Consider the following 7,583-nt stretch of genomic DNA (forward strand, 5'->3'; position numbering starts at 1 on the left):
TGTTACTTTTGGTTCTAGCACTCTGCAATACTGTTATGTTACTGACCTTAAACATGAGGGTCAGCAGACAGGGCAAAAAGTTTGGAACAACTAAGAGAGAGCTCGGAAGAGTCAAACTCCAGAAACTAACATGATTTAAGAACAAAATGAAGACTCCCCTCTGACCTGGCTCTCCTATTGAGCCCTTTGTCTTCCTTTTCTAACTTGTTATCAGACAATATTATCTGAACCATGACCCTACAAATATACTAGGCACAGAGAAATTCAGAAGAAAACTTTTTAAAATAGAGAGATTGCCTTTATGGAAAATATAAACTACTTATGTAGCTAGAGTATAAATAAAACAAGTAAAAACCATTTTATAAGATACTGACCAGTGGAAATTAGTGACTAAGCATCCAGAGTTTTTCTCAATTCTCAATAGTAAGCATAGAAAAGAAATGTGCTGTTAGTTTTCTTCACTCCATGATCATTTGAAAATAATTATTTTTTTCCCTAAATTCTTCCGCAAAATTCTAAAAACCAGTCTAGTCATTGGTTATGATTTGCAAGAGGTTGGAAAATTCTAACATGTGAATTATTTAATATCTTATGTCATTGAGCACTACTTTATGTTGCCCATCATAGCATTTCCAAAAGGGTATCCATTCACTTTCAGAACAGGATGGGTTCTTGCCTGGCTCCCTGGATGTAGGTGTCACCTCTTTTACTATTGGGGCTAATATTCAAATTTCACTGGGCTTCTGGGTACCTGAGAAGATTATAAACTTGTTTGAATATCTTTAATCTAGGGTTGCATCTGTTTATCCTTTCAAATAATTCAACAAACATCTAACCACAGATGACTGTGCCCTACAAGCCTAAAAAATTGGTGCGGTGCGATTGCTCAACAAGTGATGATGAAATCTGACACTAAAGGTAGCTAAACATTAAGGTAGCTTGATAAATCACTAACAAGGGGATGAGAATTTCTTGAGCACTTACTAAATGCCAAGCTGCATTTGGTACTGTACACACATAATATATCATTGAATGACTGAAGAAAGTGAGCCTCTCTATTAGCAGTGACTTCAAGTGCCAGAGAATTACACTAGGGTTTGAAAAAATTTTGGAGGTCAACTAGCCTGACGGTGCTATTCAAGGTAAGCCATTAAAAAAAAAAAAAAGTTCTGTGTCAACAGGCTGTAAAAATAATGCTTACTTCATCAAGCATAGAATTAGATGATTCCTCCTAGATATGTTACAACTCAGTATGAGTTATGAGCCAATCAATAAACCTTTCAGCAAGTAGGTTTTTTCTGCCTGGAATTGAAAATTGAAGGATGCCAGGATGATTCAACAATCAGAGTCTTTGCCAGCCTATGATGCAAAATGATACGATTAATATTCCCCTATTGATAAAGGCAGTATTTTTGAAATATTATAAAGAAGCTCTTTGACATTTAATTTTACAACACAATATTGAAAAAACAAAACCTGTTTGTAGGAAAAATATCAGCATAGACACTTTCAACTCAATGAAAAATGCATCATTTATCTAAAGCACACAGTTTTCCTGATGTTCACCTTTTATCCTCCAAATTTAAGAGTCTTATATAAGAAGAGGAAAAAAATGTATTAAAACAACAAATAGCAACAATAATAAAGGCTAAAACACAACAAACTCATTTCATAACTTGTAATCACCCTTAATATATCAATTATCCCTTTCATAAAAGCCCTTAGTTATTTCAGCTTCAAAACTGAAGCGCTTAAGATTGAAAATATGTCATCTGTTCACCCCAATATGACAGCGACACAGAGATCAAAGACAGGCAAAGCTATGAGACAGCAAAGAACACAAAGAAAAAGCAGTAAACTTACAATCAGAAGAACCGGACTCTGGGCTAAATCTTACTAGCCTGAGACCTCAGGCAACTACGTCATGAAAACTTCAACTCTCTCACCCATAAAAAAAAATGAAAATAATAATATGGTTTTCCAAGCTCTTATGTGTTTACAGCTATTTATGTTTTTAATAAACAGTATGTTAGTACTGCACAAAACTTTTTTAAATTTCCTAGCCAAATCTTTATACCATACCTATTTCTTCCAAAATTGTAAATCAGGGCTTCATCCTTCAACTCATGGCTTATAAACTGCAGCCTGCAGGCCAAATTCGGCCTTCTGTCTGTTTTGTAAATAAAGTTTTATTGGAACAAAGCATATCCATTCATTTATTACTGTCTATGGCTTCTCTTGCTCTACAATGACAGCGTTGAATAGTGGTAGTGGAGAATGAATCGCATGGCTTGCAAAGCTGCAAATATTTACTATCTGTCCCTTTACTGAAAAGTTTGCCGATCCCTGCTTTAAATGATGAAATACAGTGGTTTTCAAAATCAATGAGGCTTTTATATTCTTAGATATATAACCTCTATTTGCATAGAATAAATATTATAATATGCTAATAAGAAACATAGTTTCTTAAATCTAAAATGTACATTTTGGCCAGGTGCAGTGGCTCTCACCTGTAATCCGAGTACATTGGGAGGCCAAGGCCAGCGGATCACTTGAGGTCAGGAGTTTGAGACCAGTCTGGACAACATGGCAAAACCTGGCCTCTACTAAAAGTATAAAAATTAGCCAGGTGTTGTGGATTACAGGAGGCTGTAATCCCTGCCTCGGGAGGCTGAGGCAGGAAAATCACTTGAACCCAGGAGGCAGAGGGTGCAATGAGCCGAGATCACACCACTGCACTCCAGCCTGGGCAACAGAGCAAGACTCTGCTCAATTAAATAAATAAATAAATAAATAAATAAATAAAATGTATGTTTTGATTAGATCTTAAACTCAAGCAAAACTCTAACACCCCTCAGTATTATACTAAAATAACAGTCCAGGCATTCATTTGCTGAACAATTATTTATCAAGTGCCTACTATATTTATCAAGTGTCCACTATTGAGTATACATCAACTCAATTAATTTTAAATTAAAGTGAGTATCTCTACATTATCATTCCTTTAGAACAAAGCATTCCACCATGAGGATCTCTCCTTTCGAGGGGATCAGTGGGAAAGGTACAGGTTAGGGTTAGAGCTTTAGTCAAGGGGATGCCATTGTCCCCACACTCATGATGCCTCATGCAGTAGGACCTTCCAGTCCAACTATATGACTTGCATTTAGATACAATAAACATTTTTTGAGGACCTAATATGTAACAATCCTGATAAGTCAGAGAGACATTATTATCTCAGTATGATGAATAAGAAAACAAAGACTCAGAAAAGGCCTTTAGTTGCTCATAATTATAATGCTAGAAAGTAGCAGAACGATCTAAATAAAGAAAACGTGGTACACACACAGCATGGAATACTATGCAGCCATTAAAAAGAACAAGATCATGTCCTTTGCACAACATAGTTGGAGCTGGAGGCCATTATTTTAAAGGAACTCACACAGGAACAGAAAAAAAAAAAATGCCCTAAGTTTCCACTTGTAAGTGGGAGCCAAACACTGAGTACATATGGACACAAAGAAGGTACAACAGACACTGGGCCTACTTGAGGCATGAGTGCGAGAAGCATGAGAATCAAAAACTACCTACTGGGTACTGTGCTTATTACCTGGGTGACAAAATAATCTGTACCCCAAACCCCGCTGGCATGCAATTTACCTTTATAACAAACCTGCACATGTACTCCCAAACCTAACGTAAAAGTTAAAAAAAAAAAAAAAAGAAAAGAAAAAAGAAAGTAGCAGATAAACTAGCACCTCTCTGACTCTCTGATCCCAAGAATGAAGACCTGCAACACACACAGCTTTACTACCAGGACAACTAGCCCCAAGGGGCATCTCTACCAGCAATAACTTGTCCACCTCCCAGCACGTACCTGGAAGCCAGTGAGGAGCGTCCCCAGCTAAGGTCGGTGCTCTGATGAAGTCAATTCAAAAGCATTCCAGCAGACGAGGAACCAGGCAAGTCCTACAGCCTGTGAAAACTCAAAAGGAGAGGCATTGAGCAAGCAATTCTGTAACTTTAAATACTGGTTGTGAATCAGGACAATTAACATGTGAGGGGGAAAACAAGACATGCATTTATTTATGGCCAGCAATTCAACGAATTTTAAGTTAAAGTGATCATCTCTACATTATCACTCCTTTAGAACAAAGCATTCCACCAGGAGGGCCTCTCTTTTTAAGGGGAACAGTAGGAAAGGAACAGGTTAGGGGTTAGAGCCTTTAGTAAAGAGGAAGCATCATATCTCTGTCTTTTATTCTCCCTAAACAACTTACAGAGCCCTCCAGTCACTGCGTAACACCGTGAGTTCATAATTTGTAACGGAATAAACAAAATCCAAGCAGAATATTTTTCATAGCCTATTCCAACACACGCCACCAAATGAACTGAGTAGTGACAGAACTGTGAGCTTCTCAGTCAAGTATGAAGCTAGACTTTTCAGGTATTATCGACGATTATTAGCTACTCTATCATGACTGCAACTCCACAGCTCTCTAGGAGAATTCCCTAACCATCCTCACCAGTTAGTATTTTTTCTGCTGGCATCTTAGACTGTACCTAACAAGTGAACAAAACGTGTATCTCTCCTCTTCCCTTCGGTCTCTGTTGCTTCTCTTCATCTCTGCCTCCCTCATTTCCTCCTTCCCCATTCGCCTCTGTCCCCTGCCCCATCCCATTTCCTTGTCTCTGTCTCGGTTTCTCTCCCTCTCCCTCTTCCTCTCCTTCTCTCAGTACAAATACCTCGGAAGAATTCATTTACCTGAAAAACTCACTGGATATTATGTATCAGCATAGAACAATATCAGGTCTTTTCCAAAACGTGGTTCATCTTTGGTTAAGAAAAATAACGCATCCTTGGAGATTTTTTTCTTTAGGTATTTTGAGGTCATTTCGCTCAATTTGCAGTCTGAAAGCAAAGCCCTGCTTTTGGATTTCCACAGAAAGTCTCCTCCTCTGTAGACTCCTGTCACAAAGTATAACTCCAGGACAGTACACTCAAGTTCTACAAAACCCCATCCTGCACCATGACTGAGTGAGGATCATAACTTGGGGAGCACACACTGTCTGCAATTATATTAAAAATGAAGACCTTACCCCAGCACCTGAGATCCTATGGTGCTGTGGTAAGGTTGTGAACGCCCAACCTATTAACCGGGTAATAAGAGAATCTGAGAGAACTTAGAGTGGCATGTAACTTGCAAACATGAAATTGGGTTCCCATAAGCCAGATTTAACCCACAGAATAATCGTATAACTGAGAATGTAATTGTCAACGCAATAAAAATTTTGAATTCGGGAGATGGTAGAAAATTTGGGGTTGTGAAGTGCAAATGAATTTTAAATAATACATGCCATTTGAGAAAATGTTTTAATATTAAAAATACTGAAAACATAAAGAAAAGTAAAGATAATTTGTAAGCCCATCAAAATCCAAAACTTTCTTTTTTCTATACAATCTTTAAACATAGTTGAGCTCATACCAATTTGTAATTTTGGGTCCTTTTAACATTTAATAATTAAACCTAAATATTTCTTCATATTTTAAAATTCCAGTCATAAAAAATATTTAATGACTATGTTCATGACATCCATTCTATTAATTAAACATTTATAATTCTTATACATATTTTTATTTAAAATATCTGGTTTTAACCTGTTTGAATCTCAGATGATTTCCTGAGATAGAATATTGAGGTGTTAAATTACTTGATAAAAAGTCATGGACATTTTAAGTTTGAATGCATCATGTTGAATTGTACTCCAGAGAAATCCCACCAGCAGTGGGATTTTAACAGTTTATCTGAATCTCAGATTATTTCCTTAGCATAGAATATCTAGGAGCTGAATTCCTGGAGAACATGCATGAGCATTTTTAAGCTGGAATGCATCGTGTTGAATTGTACTCCAGGGACATCCCACTAGCAGTGGGATTTTAACAGTTTATCTGAATCTCAGGTGATTTCCTTAGCATAGAATATCTAGGTGTTAATTACTGGAGAAAATGCACGAGCATTTTTTTAGCTGGAATGTGTCACGTTGAATTGTACTTCAGGGAGATCCCATCAGCAATGCACGGAATGTACTGCCTTTGCACTATTCTGTTTTTCAGCCCGTTTTCCTCTCCTAAAACCTAGTACCCAACCTCCACTCTCTTCAAGAAGGCCCCTGAGAGAGCAAAGAAAAAGATCGGCATTTTGCACAACTCCTCTAACATAAGTCACTCGTTTGCACAATCAGACAAGTGACTATTTAGGCATTCTACAATTCTTTTGAGCCAGGTTTTAAGCATCTTTCAGGCTAGTCTCTCACCAGGGAGTGGAGACAGGTGTAACTGCCTAATTTTCTGGGTATTCTTAGGGGAACACCAAAGACAAGTTGGAGCCTACCTTTTTTAACTACCTTGTGTTATTTTCCCTGTGATTCTATCACCCCCTTGCAATTCTCTATGTCCATGTACTGTCCCCAGCGGCACCCAGCAGTGACTTCCATAGGGCACACCATTGAAAAACCTAGAAAGAAAACTACCCTCAAAAACTTAATTTATTTGATAAAAGTCATGCACGAAATGGAAGCTAAAAGAAACAGATACATGGAAATAATGCCCAGCTGTTTCCCCCTTCTACCGGGAGGTTTTTTGGGAGACTGATGACCCCCATACCACACCTCCCAGTGTGCTTGGGGATTATAGCTAATTTTAGACAAACCCCGCCACACCAGACATTGGTGTGCATGCCCACACAGAATGACAAAACGTTGCTGGTGGTTTTTTTATGAAAGTGGGTGGTGGAGGTGAGGGGGTGCACCTGACGAGTAGAGAAAATAGATAGATAGATTAAGAGAATAGACCTTAGTTCCTTGACCCAGATCCAGGAAAAAATCCTCCCACATCCCTTCTGCTGCCCCCATCTAGTGTATCTAGAGCCCTTCTCTTCCTACTTCGGGAGAAATGGGGATAAAACCATTGGGACATGCGGCTCCTCCTGGTGCTCATTCAGCTTTGCTGAAAAAGTATGGAAATTTCATGCATTTTTTTTTTCTATTTTTTTCAGGGGATATAGAGAGGGGGGATAGACTTTATTTTCTTTAGAGCACTTTTAGAATTACTGAAAAGTTGCACAAGAATATAGAGACCATGCCTTCTTTTTTTCACACCCCCTCTCCACTCTGACTGAGCCTTTGGAAACGGCTTGGCTGTGGTTGCCGATGACAGCTACCAGAGACTCAGGGAGAGTCATGGTCATAAAGAGAAAATAGTGCTAGGAGACAGGAAATAACCCTGGTCAGGGAGCAACCTTCGTTCTCACCTCATAGGGAGAAAAGTTGGTGATTTCATCCATACCAGGGGGATGCCCATAGTTTAAATATTGGCCAGAAACGAAGGGGGAAATTTTCAAGGAGAATTCATTTCCATGAATTTATATTCAAATTTAAATGTGTACCTTTCCTCAAACATCCAATTACCTTCCCCATTTCAGATAGTGTGAGGCCCACAGCCAATATCTAGTAAATCTAACAATTGTGCTCAAATTTCAGATTAGCATCAAGATATTTGCAGTAAAAATTCCAACAGACTTACTGTG

Source organism: Saimiri boliviensis, chromosome 13, assembly GCF_048565385.1.
Source record: "Saimiri boliviensis isolate mSaiBol1 chromosome 13, mSaiBol1.pri, whole genome shotgun sequence".
NCBI lineage: Eukaryota > Metazoa > Chordata > Mammalia > Primates > Cebidae > Saimiri > Saimiri boliviensis.